Source organism: Anomalospiza imberbis, chromosome 4, assembly GCF_031753505.1.
Source record: "Anomalospiza imberbis isolate Cuckoo-Finch-1a 21T00152 chromosome 4, ASM3175350v1, whole genome shotgun sequence".
Taxonomy (NCBI): Eukaryota; Metazoa; Chordata; class Aves; order Passeriformes; family Viduidae; genus Anomalospiza; species Anomalospiza imberbis.
The window spans coordinates 36,959,873-36,973,730 of record NC_089684.1 but is presented as its reverse complement, the minus strand read 5'-3'; the positions used below and the strand labels follow the sequence as shown (position 1 = coordinate 36,973,730).

General features: G+C 34.9%; 1 long non-coding RNA gene across 1 annotated transcript; it reads left to right on the top strand.

Moving 5' to 3' along the window:
• The first annotated feature begins 226 nt into the window (after nt 1–226).
• On the top strand, nt 227–12,475 carry LOC137473407 (uncharacterized). Its single transcript, XR_010998773.1, has 3 exons — nt 227–311; nt 5,488–5,587; nt 12,329–12,475. It is a non-coding gene; the product is annotated as an uncharacterized lncRNA (long non-coding RNA).
• Nucleotides 12,476–13,858: the final 1,383 nt, after the last annotated feature.

The following is a 13,858-nucleotide window of genomic DNA, read 5'->3' as shown; positions in this document are numbered from 1 at the left end:
AGCTCCTTTACAAAACCAAGGATGAAAACAAGAACATTTTGTCATACTACTTGTAAATACAATAATAAAGTCATTGCAGAACAGAGAAAGAGAAAATTATATGCCATTTTCTAAAGTTAGTTTTACACACAGATGTTCCATAAGTTATACTATTACCAAAATAAGATATCAAAAAAAAATAAAGCATGGACTCCATTGGAGCCGTAATTTCATTCTAAATCTTCATATTTCAGATGTCTGTGATAAAGAAATCCTGGCTAGTCTGACACCAGTAGGGAAGTTTCTTTATGACTTGTTATTGTGCTCCCAAGGTGGGTCTCATTTCTTCTATTTTCCTGGTTACATTGGCGAGACACCCAGAGATCTTTAAGCTAATCAAGGCTCTATCCCATATAGTTATACTAAATTTTAGTTTCCACTCCAGTGATTTTCTAAACAAATGTTGAGACAGAGCAGATGAGGAGCTATAAGATGAAGGCATCTTTAATAATGACATGACTCAGTTTTGTTAAGCTGGCTTTCCTAGATGAATTGTTTTGTTTCTTATCAGCTGGGAGAATTTTTGAGATGGCAAAGCAGATGAAGAATTTAGTCTGCAGTGACATGATGATGTGGTTCTGAGGACTTTAATCAATGTTGGTATAGAAGGACCAAAATAGGAGTATAGATAAGGGAGCTTATAAGAAAAGACCTTCCTGAGGCTGGTAAGACTTATAAAAAATATTGAAAATTAATAGCAAAATTGGTATTGATGCATTGGAATATTTCACTTTGATGTGAAACTGGGTGTTTAAAAATTACTAAATCTAATAATTCAGATGTCACAACAAATGCATGCTTGCCTCTGTCATAGGCAGGAGTTTGATTTACATACACCTTACGATGAAGAGTTTAGAGTGTTCTATTAAGCAGTGATACTTAATGACTCTTAGATACGAGTACAGGATGGTTACAAGAGGGGAATAATGAATGCAAAGATGAAGCCCATAAATATTTAATAACTTTAACCATACTTAACACGAAACAGAACAAACAAGTCCAAAATCTAGACCTCAGAACAGATAGTTCTATTACCATGACTTGACAGGGCCAAAATTCAAAGAGGAATGGGCTGTAAATGCAAGGCTCATGAGGCAGGAAGTACCAACTAATAATTACTTTGGTGTACCACTAAAACAAACAAAATGAACACCATTAAAAACAGTGAAGATTTCAAAAGACACAAGGAAAGAAATTCATCTAGAATGTTTACTGTGTACCCAGTAAATAGTACAAGTATCTTATCAGAGTACATTTTCAGATATATGTCTCAGAAATGCCTAATTTGGGTTTTGTTAAACAATTCAGTTAAACAATTATGTATTAAACTCTGATTTGGACCTTCCCTAAATGCCAACACCTAGACTTTACAAAATTAATGAAGACTTTCAACATAGTTTTATCTGCAAATGATTTACTTCATAAATCAATTTTTATAGTTGTACTTGATACCTTGAAAAATGTCTCTGTGCTTGATAAGCTACAGCTAGACTTCTCCCAGTTCTAGTACAATACATTTACTTCAGAGAGATTCCTTTGTTGACTTAATAAGCATTAGCACATTACACTGCATATCCAATTTAATGTGAAACTTTAAAAATACTTTATTTTCTGGTTTTGTTAATTTTTTAACCCTTGTAATTGAAAAGGGAATTCCTCTGGTATATAGACTAAGAAAGAAAAAAATCCCAAAAATGTTATAAAATTATTTTCTGACCTAAAATTTTATAATAATATCTTTAAATTAAAAGGGAATTATCTTACTATTCTTTCTGTATTGTGTATGCTCCAACTAAAATATGTATTAACCATTGACTGAACTATATATACAACATGTAATCCTTTTAGAATTCATATTTGTAATGTTCTCTTCTTTTCTGTTTTCCCATAGTGCAGTCTAGGACAACTGCATGAACCTATGATTAATCCTCTACATATGGTTTACACAGACTTTTTGTTTGAGTCTTTATTAAAATTGATATATCACAGGATTAGAAGCCATGCTGAGAATCTGTTTAGATATCAAGAACAAATCTGTACATAAAGCTGTTCATGTTTTACAAAACCACAGAATGTTCTCAGTTGGAAGGGGCCCACAAGGGCCCCAAAACCCAACTCCTAAGGGAATGGTCTACACAGGGATCCAACCTGCAGCCTTGGCATTTATCAGCACCATGCTCTGGCCAACCAAGCTAATCTCATTATTTACACTATAATTAAACAATATGGAGATGAATTTAAAATCAATGGTGCCTTAGGCCAATATCATTGACCCAGATAATCTGATCTATGTGCAGCCATACTCCGTGATGGAATTATCATTACATTTTACACAGTAGCAGCAAAGATGATGACAGTAGGAAAGTGACCATTAAATAGAGTCCATCTGCATTGGACTGGGGATTGGTTTTAGTGATCACAATAAAAATTACATGTACAACGTTTGATAGCTGCATAAGGTGAAATAGCCATCAAACTTTTCCAGCGCTGTATCCTGGCTTCATCAGTGTGAAGATCTTCCTTTCATCAATGTCATGGTCACACATGGCATGCTCTGTAAAATTCTTTCCTTCTGGAGGGAGACTGTTCCTGTCAGACACATTTTGTATGATTCTCCATGTCTCATATCACTGAAATTGAAATTAAGCAGCTACCGAGCTGCTTAGTTAGTAAAATTGTTGAAATCTTGAATCTCTGAGGATCATTTTGCTGTTGGCAGGTATCCTTTATGGGTCATAAAACAAATTCCTAATATCTTCTTTTTGGTGGTAGTGAAGTAATAAATATGTTTACATATACTTAATATAAAATGTAAATTATATCAATATAACTATAGGTCACCTTTATTATATAAAATAAGTAAATGTAATAAGTTGTGATAACAGAATAGTCCAACATTCCTCATATTTTTCTGCTGCTATTTAGAAGATTCCTTTCAGTTCTTTTATTGCTCTTCAAGAAGTTACTCTTCTCATTTCTCATGGGTTTATTTTTCCTGATCTTTAGTTCCTGTTTGCTTATTATCATTGATGAGCTTGTTGCCTGGCTAACAGATAACTGTGGCTGCAAATCACATCTCTTCTGCAGTTTGTTCCTTTGGAATACCAGACTCTTAACATGGAAGGAAATTAAAGAGAGTTTCCTAAATGAAACAAATAGTTTCAGCAACACCATTCATTTGCACAAGATCCTGTAGAGAAAGCACCACAGATTCCAAGGGAAAAAGGCAGATATATAAAACTCATCTTAGTCACAGCAGTTTTGGGAACTTATGCATCTAAAACTAAAGTTTACTTGGATTGTGTGGTCTGGTATTGAGCTTCTTTAGAGCCTTGGCTGATTTGTGACAAAGAAGATTAACTTTATCACTCCCATTGGAACCTACAAATAAATTCTATAGCCAAGCCAACTATCAGTGAGAGAAGTACCCTTCCCTTAAACTTGGGATACTTGGGTCATTGCAATCCTATTGTCTGCACTGCTGTCAACATCCAAACCCTGCTCTGGATAAACCTGGCTGGCCTATATTGCATTTTCAACTTTTAAAAGTAGTTTTGTAAATGTAGTGGTTGAAGCATAGATAAGGTAGAGGTTTTAGGGAGAACTGACACCTTTTGTTGTGCCAAGTGATACAGCTGACAAAAAAAGGAGTGCTCTACAGAGGGATTTTTAATCCGCCACAGTAACAGTGGAACAAAGAATACTAAAGAATGACAAAACTGAGCTGAGATTTTCTTCTTCTGGGAGGGAAGGAGAAATAAAAAAGAGGAACTTTTTTCCTCCATTGTGTAATGGGATTATGCAGAGGCTAAACAGTTGGGTGTCCTGCCCACACATAATTTGGAATGGAAGCAACATGTCTAACAGCCATTCCCAGCGAATCCACATGGAGAGAACTACTTTGAAGAATATCTGGAGAAGACTGTGTCCTCACCCAGGCACGTAAAACTGCCCAGTGCATAGGACCTTTGTGTGCGTCCTTATGGAAGGGGGAAGGCAAGAAGCCAGTAAGAGTGATAAAGGGAAGCTAACGAGTCCTAGGTCTCTTTGGAAGCAGAGAGATTTTGGCTGCAGTTTGGGACACCTGACAATTTGGATTTACTTGTCTGATTTATTAATATCCTGAAATGTATAGCAGGAGATTTGCAGAACTTTACATGCCTCCTCTCAACTAACCAAGACTTCTTTCAGTGGTCAGTAATTACTTTCTTTTGATCTTGGTTTAAAGTCCTCCCCCCGTACATTTAATTTTTTTCTCTGAAAGAGTTTCAGGAATACCATACAAAATTTTTTTCTTAAAATACACCAGAAGAAATTGGTGAACACCCTGCTAGAAATAGCACCTGAAATAGGGTAGCAATCCTTCCCATTCTCTCACAAGAGCCAGTTAGCTACTTGTGAAATACAGAGTTATCTTGAATCTGTTTGACTTTCCAAATCTTTTAGCTGCATTTATTTGCAATATATAACTAATTCTGAGGTGCTGGATACTGCATAGATTTGGTATTACAGTATCAAAACCTCCTTTTCAGGTTATTTGTAAAGCCTCAGTGATGAAGCACTTTATCAAAGCATATGGAGTGACAAAGCTAAAAGGAATTTAGGTTTTATTTTCCTATAGAAAGAAAACAAACTGCCAAGAGGAATAGAAAACAAACAAGACACCTGCAATATATCCTCTACAAGAATATTATAAAAGGTCTGATATTTTTATATGCTTTTGGTGTGATCTATGCCTTGATCTCAAATAACAAATCAATCTACTAAAGGAACATAAACCCTAAATTTGCATATCTGACTGAATATTCATGTGACATGTATTTAAAAGGCATTCAGCTGCAAAGGCTTCACTGAGTGTTTCTGTAAAGGCTACATAATACTTTGCATTTCTGTGAATGTTTCTGAGTTAAGCAGATAACACCTACTTCCAGCTTTCTAATTTGTCATAGTAAGAGCTGTAAGAAAAACTAAAAAAAGAAAAAAATTCCCAGCTACCCAGGCTTGAAGCTATTATATAAAGATTCCAAATCTATACACTGTGCTAAGATTAATTGTCTAAGAATAAAAAGGTGGGTAATTTAAAATTATTTTAAATATTATTATTTTATTGAAAATGAACTGTTACACTGTCAGTCCATCTAGAGTCATGCAAATTTTCCTCTGACACTATCTAAAACAAAGCCAAAGTATCAAAAGCAAGCTGCCACAGATCAAACTCCGTAAAGCCGACATTGCAGAACTACAATGAAGTCAGGAAACCATGTCTCAGAACACAGGCTATTGGTACTCACTGTTCTTAATTGGCATTTGTAAAGTTTTGTAAATTTTCATAGAGTTTCAGATCAGAAGGCATTATTTAACCTAATTTAGTCTCTTTTATATCACAGTCCTTTGTGGGTCATATCACCAGAGTCGGGAGATCTTAATTAGACTAAAGCATTTTGTTAGAACACTGACATAGCAGAGAGCACAGATATTTTGGTGTCACCAAGGTACCTGTCTTGGCAGGAGACTGGTTTGGTCATATCTACATAGATGATTTCAGCAGGTAAGTACAGCCTGCAGAGGAGGTGCCAAACCTCAAAGTTGTGTTCCATACTGAATACATTTTTACAGAGAAATTTCTTTCTGACACCAAGGTTGCTTTTGGCTAAATCTGTCAGTTTCATATGACAGGTTCATCTGTCCCTGTTTTCTCTTTTCAGGAAATCAGAATGAAGGATCTCTGGACCACTACCCTCCATGTGTTTGGGAGATGGATAAGAATTATTCCTTCACCTTAGGAGACCGGAATTCCTTTTTGTGCAGTGAAGTATAGCCAAAGAGACTGTAAATATGTGAAAAGGCCAGATTAGATACAAAAAAAAAAAAAAAAAAAAAAAAAAAAAAAAAAAAAAAAAGCTAATAAATCCTAGTTGCAGTAGTTCATCCTTTTCAATAAACTGCTTCGAGTTTTGGCCAATTTATCCTTCTTCAGCCAGAACAAATCCTCCATTCCACCCAGGTAAACTTCAGCATCCGCATGTAAAAGCTTTACCCAAGAAGATGACAGTGTTAAACTGTGATGCAGAAAACTGACAGTAATTCTTGTCTTTTATAGGAAGTGTCATAGGCATATGAGGTAGTCTGTCAACCTTCATCTTATTAAAGCCCCAGACTGGAAAGGATGAACAGTACGACTCATCAATCCACAAATTCCAAGGCCAGAGGCAGCTCCTCTTTTGGGTGAGATATAAAGCTGTTTTTTTAGTACAACTCCAAATGTTAGCTAGCTCTCAAAAAGGTCCTAGCCATGTTGGCTGTGAGAATCTGCCTTTTCAGTTTAAGTGTTTATATCTATCTATATCTATCTATATCTATATCATCTATATCATCTATATCATCTATATCTATATCTATATCTATATCTATATCTATATCTTTATCTATATCTATATCTATATCTATATATCTATATATATATAAATATGTGTGTGTGTGTGTATCATGTATATGTATATATATACACATGTGAACAAAGGCATTTTCCCTTTTTCACCCATGCTAAGCATTTATTTATGAAGACTTCTGAATATTTTGCCTTCTGTTCACACTGTCATTTTTGCAGTATTATGTGTGGTCTGTAACTTAGATTATTTCACAAGGTGATTGATTGTTAGAGAATGGTGAAAAAGACCACAGAAAAGATACCTCTAGCTCATTAATGTGTGAATGGGACAAAAATCAAATATCTTATGCTTAAAACAAACAGAAATTTTTGTGTTTTTTCTGGAATATTCTGGAAATTTTTACCAATTTGAAGCCTAGAGACCTAAGTATACCATTTTTATATCTGAGTTTCTTGGCTTTGTTTTTTTTTTTCCCTGAACTTGCCTAGTGCTTTTTTTGGACTTATATAAACACACCACCCAAAAAAATATTTAAGTTAAGAAGTTATCTCACTTAATGAGAGTGTTGTTAAGAACCACTTCATTTTTTTATGTGACTTTTCTTCTTGCTAGTTTCATTTGATGCCTCTAGGTCTTAACCTGGAAGACACAGTCAGTAGTTGATCTCTCTTCACATTCTCTTTTCCACTCTGTTTTATACACCTCAGCTACCATCCTCCCAGTCATCTGGATAATTAACTCAAAATTACTTTATCTTCAAGAATTTCATTATATACTAGTAGTTCCACTAATTTATAGGGGATAATTGTCAGGCTGATCTGCCTATAATTCCCCATGGTTTTGTAAATTGAATATATTAGGATGGTTTGGCAGGACAAGGCTGTCTCTGGAAGGTTTTTAATTTTGCAAGATTTGCTAAAAAGTATCATTAGTGGTTTAAAGCTACTTTGTTTAAGGTTCTTGGCTAAAGATTTCCAAGCTGCTGGTTTGAAAATGCTTTTCTTTTAGCTACAAGTAGGTAGGTCTTCCTACTTCTCAGCATCATCATCATGAATATTTGCTCTTTTTCTATTCCAGCTGTAGAACACAAGTATCTGCTCAACACACTCTTCTTTCAGAAATTCTACCAACTGCGTCAAACAATTGTTCTACAAAAACCTTGGAATTTTCTTTGCTTCTTTTGCTAGAAAACTTCTTTTCATTGAAAAGATTCTTCAGAGCAGTTTCTAACAATGTGGCACTTTCAGGCCAAAGATCTAAAATTCAGGCATCAGAATTTCCAAGTCCCCTTTTAAAACTGTGGATTACGAAACAGACAAACTAAAATTTTGTTCATTGGGGGCAGGAGGCACGTACTTTTAACTAGAATAGAAATTGCAGTGTTGTTTTACACACACATGAAATCAGAAAACTTTTTTTTTATATTCGGCAAAACTTTTTTCTATAGTGTAGGTGACCTGCTGTTAAGGAATTATTCACTGAAAATACATCCTTAAGAACAGGTTAAATTACAGCTAAAGAAACACAGAGAAACTTGTATTTTGTGTTAAAGTAGTGCCATAAAAACATACTGTTTCTCTTTGGTCTCCTAAAACATACACATAAGAGTTTTTGAACACCTGCTATAATTACACAATAGTCTACTGTAAGAAAAAAAGAGAACCCCTTTCTTCATCCACAAGATTCCTTAATTGGCCCTGCAGTCTTGGAGGAAGGAATTATCTTGCACAGCTGTTTGTAGTGTTGCATGGCTTGTTTAGAGTTGACAGAGATAAATGACACTATGATTGACAGTTTACTTTTCCTCTATGCAGTTTTTTAAGCTACAAGATCAATTGGACATCTCTAAATTTTGCAAGGGAGAAATAGATCTATTTCTACTTCCAATTATTTTTATTCTACATGACATGCTGAAAGCTGTCATAGCTAAGACCAAATTGTCCAGTTTTAATATGGCTTACTCTCTTTCATCAAAATAACTTCTATTACACTTCATCAAAATAGATGACACTGCTAAGGTAATTGGAGGCATGTATCTCAGCTTACTGTGAGCCTGGAAAACTAAATGTAGAGAAATACCCAAGTAACTTCTTTACTTCAAATTAATCATGCAAACAAAAGAGAGGACACTTCTGTGGGCAAACAGAAGTTGCCTCTTCGTGGAAGTCTTTCTAAAATGGTAGTGGTACTGGGAACTGGAGAACAAAAGCATGCAGTGACCTGCAGCGTTGCTGCTGCAGGTTTTCTAGGTAGCAAATGACTGGATTGTAACTTGTTTGTGTTGGAGATAGAAGTGCTGACCTTAATGGTGTACAGGGTGTGCAGTGTTTGGATAATGGAGTGCAAACACGCACAAACTCAGGAAATCAGGTATGAGACCTTTTCCTGAAGGAGCAGCTTGCCTCTGTCTCCTTCATGATGGCCTACTGTTCTCTAAAATGCCTTCACTTTACTCACTCTCAATAAGCAGGCAATTATACATAGTGTGACAATATACTTCTTTTCCCTAATTATCCTGTTGTAACTAATGTGTATGCCCTTAGTCCAACACCGACCAGCAAATGAAGCTGAAAAATAGAGTTAATGAATTTGCCTTTCTAGAAAAAGAATGAAATGTCTGATTTTCCTCTCTACATACTCATTTTTGTACTTCTGAGGAGGAAAGATACACATGATGGAGAGTCTAGGTTGGGAAGGTAAATTGTTCTTTTGAAATAAACAGTGACTCCTTCCAAAGAATCCTTGTGTGTGTGTGTGTGGATCTGCACCTGGGTGTGTGTACATGGGGAAGAGACAAGAGCTTGAGAAGTTGCTGGTAGGTGTGGGGATGTGCTGGGGTTTGTCTAGAGGCTCCTGACAGGAACTGACAAAAATATAGAAGGGAAGAGGTGATGGATGTGGAAGGCTAAAAGGAACAGATAGGAGACTGAAAGCAAGCTGTACAGGGAAAGAGAGAAATTAATTAGATGGGAAAATATGCCAAGATAAATACCAGAGTAATATAAATTTAAAGAGGAAAAAATTACAGCAAAGCAAAATGAAAATGAAGCAAAATGAAACAAAACAAAATCAAGACAAAGTTTAAAAAAAGTCCAACACATGCAGGGAGACCTAAGAGTTGAAAAAATGTTTACTTAATGAAAGCTTGAGGCAAATATGTTTTCTCTGTTTTAAAATGTTAACCAGGAACAAATTAGAAAAAGAGAAATAAGAAGTCTCATTTCCTAGTATGCCTGAGGCAGCAAAGGGCCTAAAGCTTAAATGATGAAGGAACATTATCTAGCAGAAATTGGTGTTCAGAAAGGGCTGTGATCCTTTGTATTGTGAGAGAATGTGATTGTCATGAAAGAAAGAAATACTTTTTCTGAGCTGGAAGATTGCACATCAGTAAGCACTTTTGGTCCCACTGTGCTTTGATTTCATCTGCAGGACCTCCTGTTATATCAAGACACAAGGCATGCCTTTCTGGGATGTGCTGCTGTAAAGCAGAAAGCTGCAAGTAGCTGCAGTGGTTATGAATGATTGATGAAGGCCAGAGTAGTAGAAAGATGAATTTTTCTCTCTCTCTCTTTTTTTTTTTTTTTTTTTTTTTTTTTTTTTTTTTATTGCTTCTGATATTCATTATCTTTCACCGAGCCTGTCCTGGCAGCTTTTGATCATAAAGATAAAGACACACTTGAAGACACAGCACTAACTTCTAACTTTAAGGGTCATAAGGCTGAAATAGTAATGGAAGCCCACTGTCTTGTCAATGTGGAATCCTTGAACAATGTTTGTATTGCATGGAGAAGGTGGGAGAGCATTCTGTAATGTTATGGAATCAATTTTCTCTCATATTATTTTTTGAGGGGTGAGTGGGAGTTACAAACTTGCATTTGTACATATGTGGCAAAACACAAGGGTCTATAAATCTTCAAAAAAACTTAAGTAACCGGAGAAGCCAAGGTACAGGATCACTATTACTTGACCTCCAGAGAGTGGAACATGACTTTACCTTGGTAACACTATTTCAGACTGTCAGCTGTCTGCATATTCAACAGCAGCAGAACAGTCCAATGTAATTTTATTTTTGCATTCAGAGTTACTCCTTTCAACAGCTGTGCTTTTGCTGTAATAGGACAGGATGCATCAATTCACTGGAACAGCTTCTGTCCTTTGCTTTAGCCTTACTGGTTTTTTTTGTGATCAGTTATTTACTTACACTCTTCAGCAAGGCAAGTGCACACTCCTTTTCTGTGCCTGTTTCCTATTTGTTTATTTTCAGTGAAAGCAGATGCATGTTAGAGCTGCATTTTTGGGTAATTTAGCACGTGCCAAATTACAGTGATATCTCCAGCGCTTTGTACAACATTACATCAATGCAAAGCTGGTTGATTACTTCCTGTTGTCTTCCAAACATCAAAGTAATTATTACAGTAATGCATATTGTTACCTTGATGTTCTTTACACCCAAATGTTTTTCATCCAATAACAAAGTAAGCTAAATAGCTGTAAACTGCAGCCCTGAGTCAATACTGTATCCAGCAGCAAAATGCAAAAAAAAAAAAAAATAAAAAAAAAAAAGAAAAAAAAAAAGAAAAAAAAAAGAAAAAAAAAAAAGAAGGAAGTGTAGGCTCAGGCTATACACTGACAAATAGCAATGAACACATTGAACATAAAGTAAAGTAATAACTTAACCCTTCTCTTTCTCTGCCTCAGTGTCCCAGAAAGCTGTTATATACATGATAGTATGCTACTGATTTGTTGTAGCTGCTTCTGTTTTCTGTCAAAATGAAGCCCACTCCAATTTTGTGCTCTATTTTCACTTCTCTTTTGTACAGCTCTAAATCTCAACATTACACCCTTTATTAACATTTTTGTCAGATGTCTACCCTTTGCAAGAAAATTACAGTAATTCCAGTTTATAATTCATCTTAAAAAAAAAAAAAAAACTAATACCTGTGTACTCTGGGAATGTAAAATTGCTTTTTCTTTTTAAGCTATTCAGGTGTCAGTGCAATTGTTATCACTAGGACTGCAATCACTACAGATTTTGGTTGATATATGGGTGTTATGAATGTGAATGTAGCTATATAATTTTTTTCATTTTCAGAGTGCAGACACATTGAAATATGCGTTTGAGTAGTTCCTTGGTTTCAGTGCTGTTTTTAAAGATGTGATCTTTAGCTGCAAATCTTTGGTGGCCTGGAAATTTAGGTTTACCTGAGTCAATGGGCACCCAGATACTTTGAGGCTTATTGGCTTATCTCTGTGTTTAAAAACCTTTTGTGTTTAAAACCTCTGGGTTTAAAAAACTTAGCTTAGAACTTTGGCAAAATCTGGGAAATTTTCACCTTTCCTCTCTTCCTAGGTTCCTAAGCAAAATCAGAAAGATAGTAATTTTTCATTCTGAAAAGCTGTATTTCAGACACATGGAAATAACATTAGCTCACAGTCTAACTACCTGCTTTAGCTTTTGTTTGGCATAAAACTGAGATTGGGTTTTGTTGGATGTCACTAGAGTAATTCCTGTATTTTTAGAGATTATGAGATTGGTATGCTTTGATATTTGCTATCCAAAATAAAATGGTCATTAACAAGAGGTCAGAGGAAAACACATTGAAACATTGGTTTATAATGCATAACATAGACATGAATATGACAATTGCACAGACAACTCAGTTACTAAGATTTTGCCAGGTTTGCATGTTAGCTGTATGAAAAGATCTTATTTAATCTCTGTATTTAAGACTAAAATTAATATTCTGTTTCTTACCAGCAGTCACAGGTGGCAGTCACAGAACAGAACCTTAGGAATGTACTTTTTTTTTTTTTTACAGTACCATAATTCAAATGTTATTTTTCAAGATTTCATTTTGACTTAAATTTTCTTCATCTGTTTTTCCTTTTCTTTCCCCTAGTGCTGCTGTGTCTGAACTGTATGGGAAAGCACATTTAAAGCTACAAGACCAGGAAAACAAAAATAAAAAAGAAAGGAATGATAAAAGTCTTGGTATCCCTTGCTATAAAAGGGAAAGAGAAAACAGAGGAAAAAAAAAAGAATTTTAAAGGTGTGTTTTTATTTAAATTTTGGTGAGACAGTAGCAGAAATGTGATTCTTGTGATCATTAACCTGATTTTGGTCCTTGAAGCCCATCCTTTTTGGAGCAGGAAATTAATTAGGTGACTTAAGCTATGTAATGCTGATTGGGTTCAGTATTGGTTTTTAAGGATTAACAAAACTGGTATAAAATAAGGTAGCATTTAGAACTCAGATTTTAAATCTTGGTTTGATTGTACTTCAGTTTATTAAATGGCCAGAAAATATTTCTAGTCCAGGACTGCCACCATCAAATCTATTGTCAGGAGTAATGTATTTGGGCTGGAGTTTGTTTTTGTGAAATGGACATACATTTGCACATAATTAATGCTTACAAATACTTTATTTTTTGGAACATATTTTTTGGATTTTCCTCTATTTATTTATTCTTTTTCTGCAGAATGCATTCTGCATTCTTCTTGTTCACACTGATGTCTCTGGTTTTATTTCTTGAGCATTTAGATAATTGAGCTTTATTCCTAGTGTTTCTAATTTTGCATTTGTAATTAGGCTCAGCTAACCAAACTCTTCCAAAATTTATGAAAACTTGTGAAAATCACTTATCAGTTTTCCATGGCAGAAGATTTTGTTTTGTAGACCTTGATACACTACTATATATTTTTTTAATATATAATGCAAGCCATGTATTAGGAACCCAGTAGTAATATACATCTTCTGCATCATAGTGCTGTTTCTTTTCCACACCCATGGAAAAACAACACACACACACACAAAATCTTAGTCATTCTATTACAATAAATTTGCTTCCTAAAATGCAAACTATTAAACTTCATAGTCTCCTACCAAGGCTGACCTTGACGAACTTGCGTGCATTATGTGGTAGGGCTATTCAGTCTTCTCTCTTCCTGACTCCAAAATGTAGAACAAATTAATTATTAAAAATCTCATTGATACATTTAATGTCATTGTTGGAAGTGGAAACCAAAACATGGACAGGAAAATTTTAATCCTGCTCTGTAATGAACAGGCGCAACTTTTTTAGTTGCTTCAGACGTGAAGAATGCAGGCTTAGAAAATTAGATATTGCTCCTTTCTCATGTATTGCTGAACCTTCAAGAAAAAAATATTACCCAATGTGAACCTTGGTTATTTTTACATTTTCTTTTCCTTTTAATAAGGGTACTTACCATATTTGTGGAATGAGTGCATTCATTTTTTAGATATTAGATACTCATCTACATATTGCTCAATAAAAATACATTTAAAATATTTTCTCAGTAGCCAAAAAAATTTATCAAATATGTGCATGCTTCTCTCTGCATTTGTGAAAATAACTTTTGTATGTTGGTCAAAATGTCAAAACAAAGTATCAAATACTGCAATGAAACAG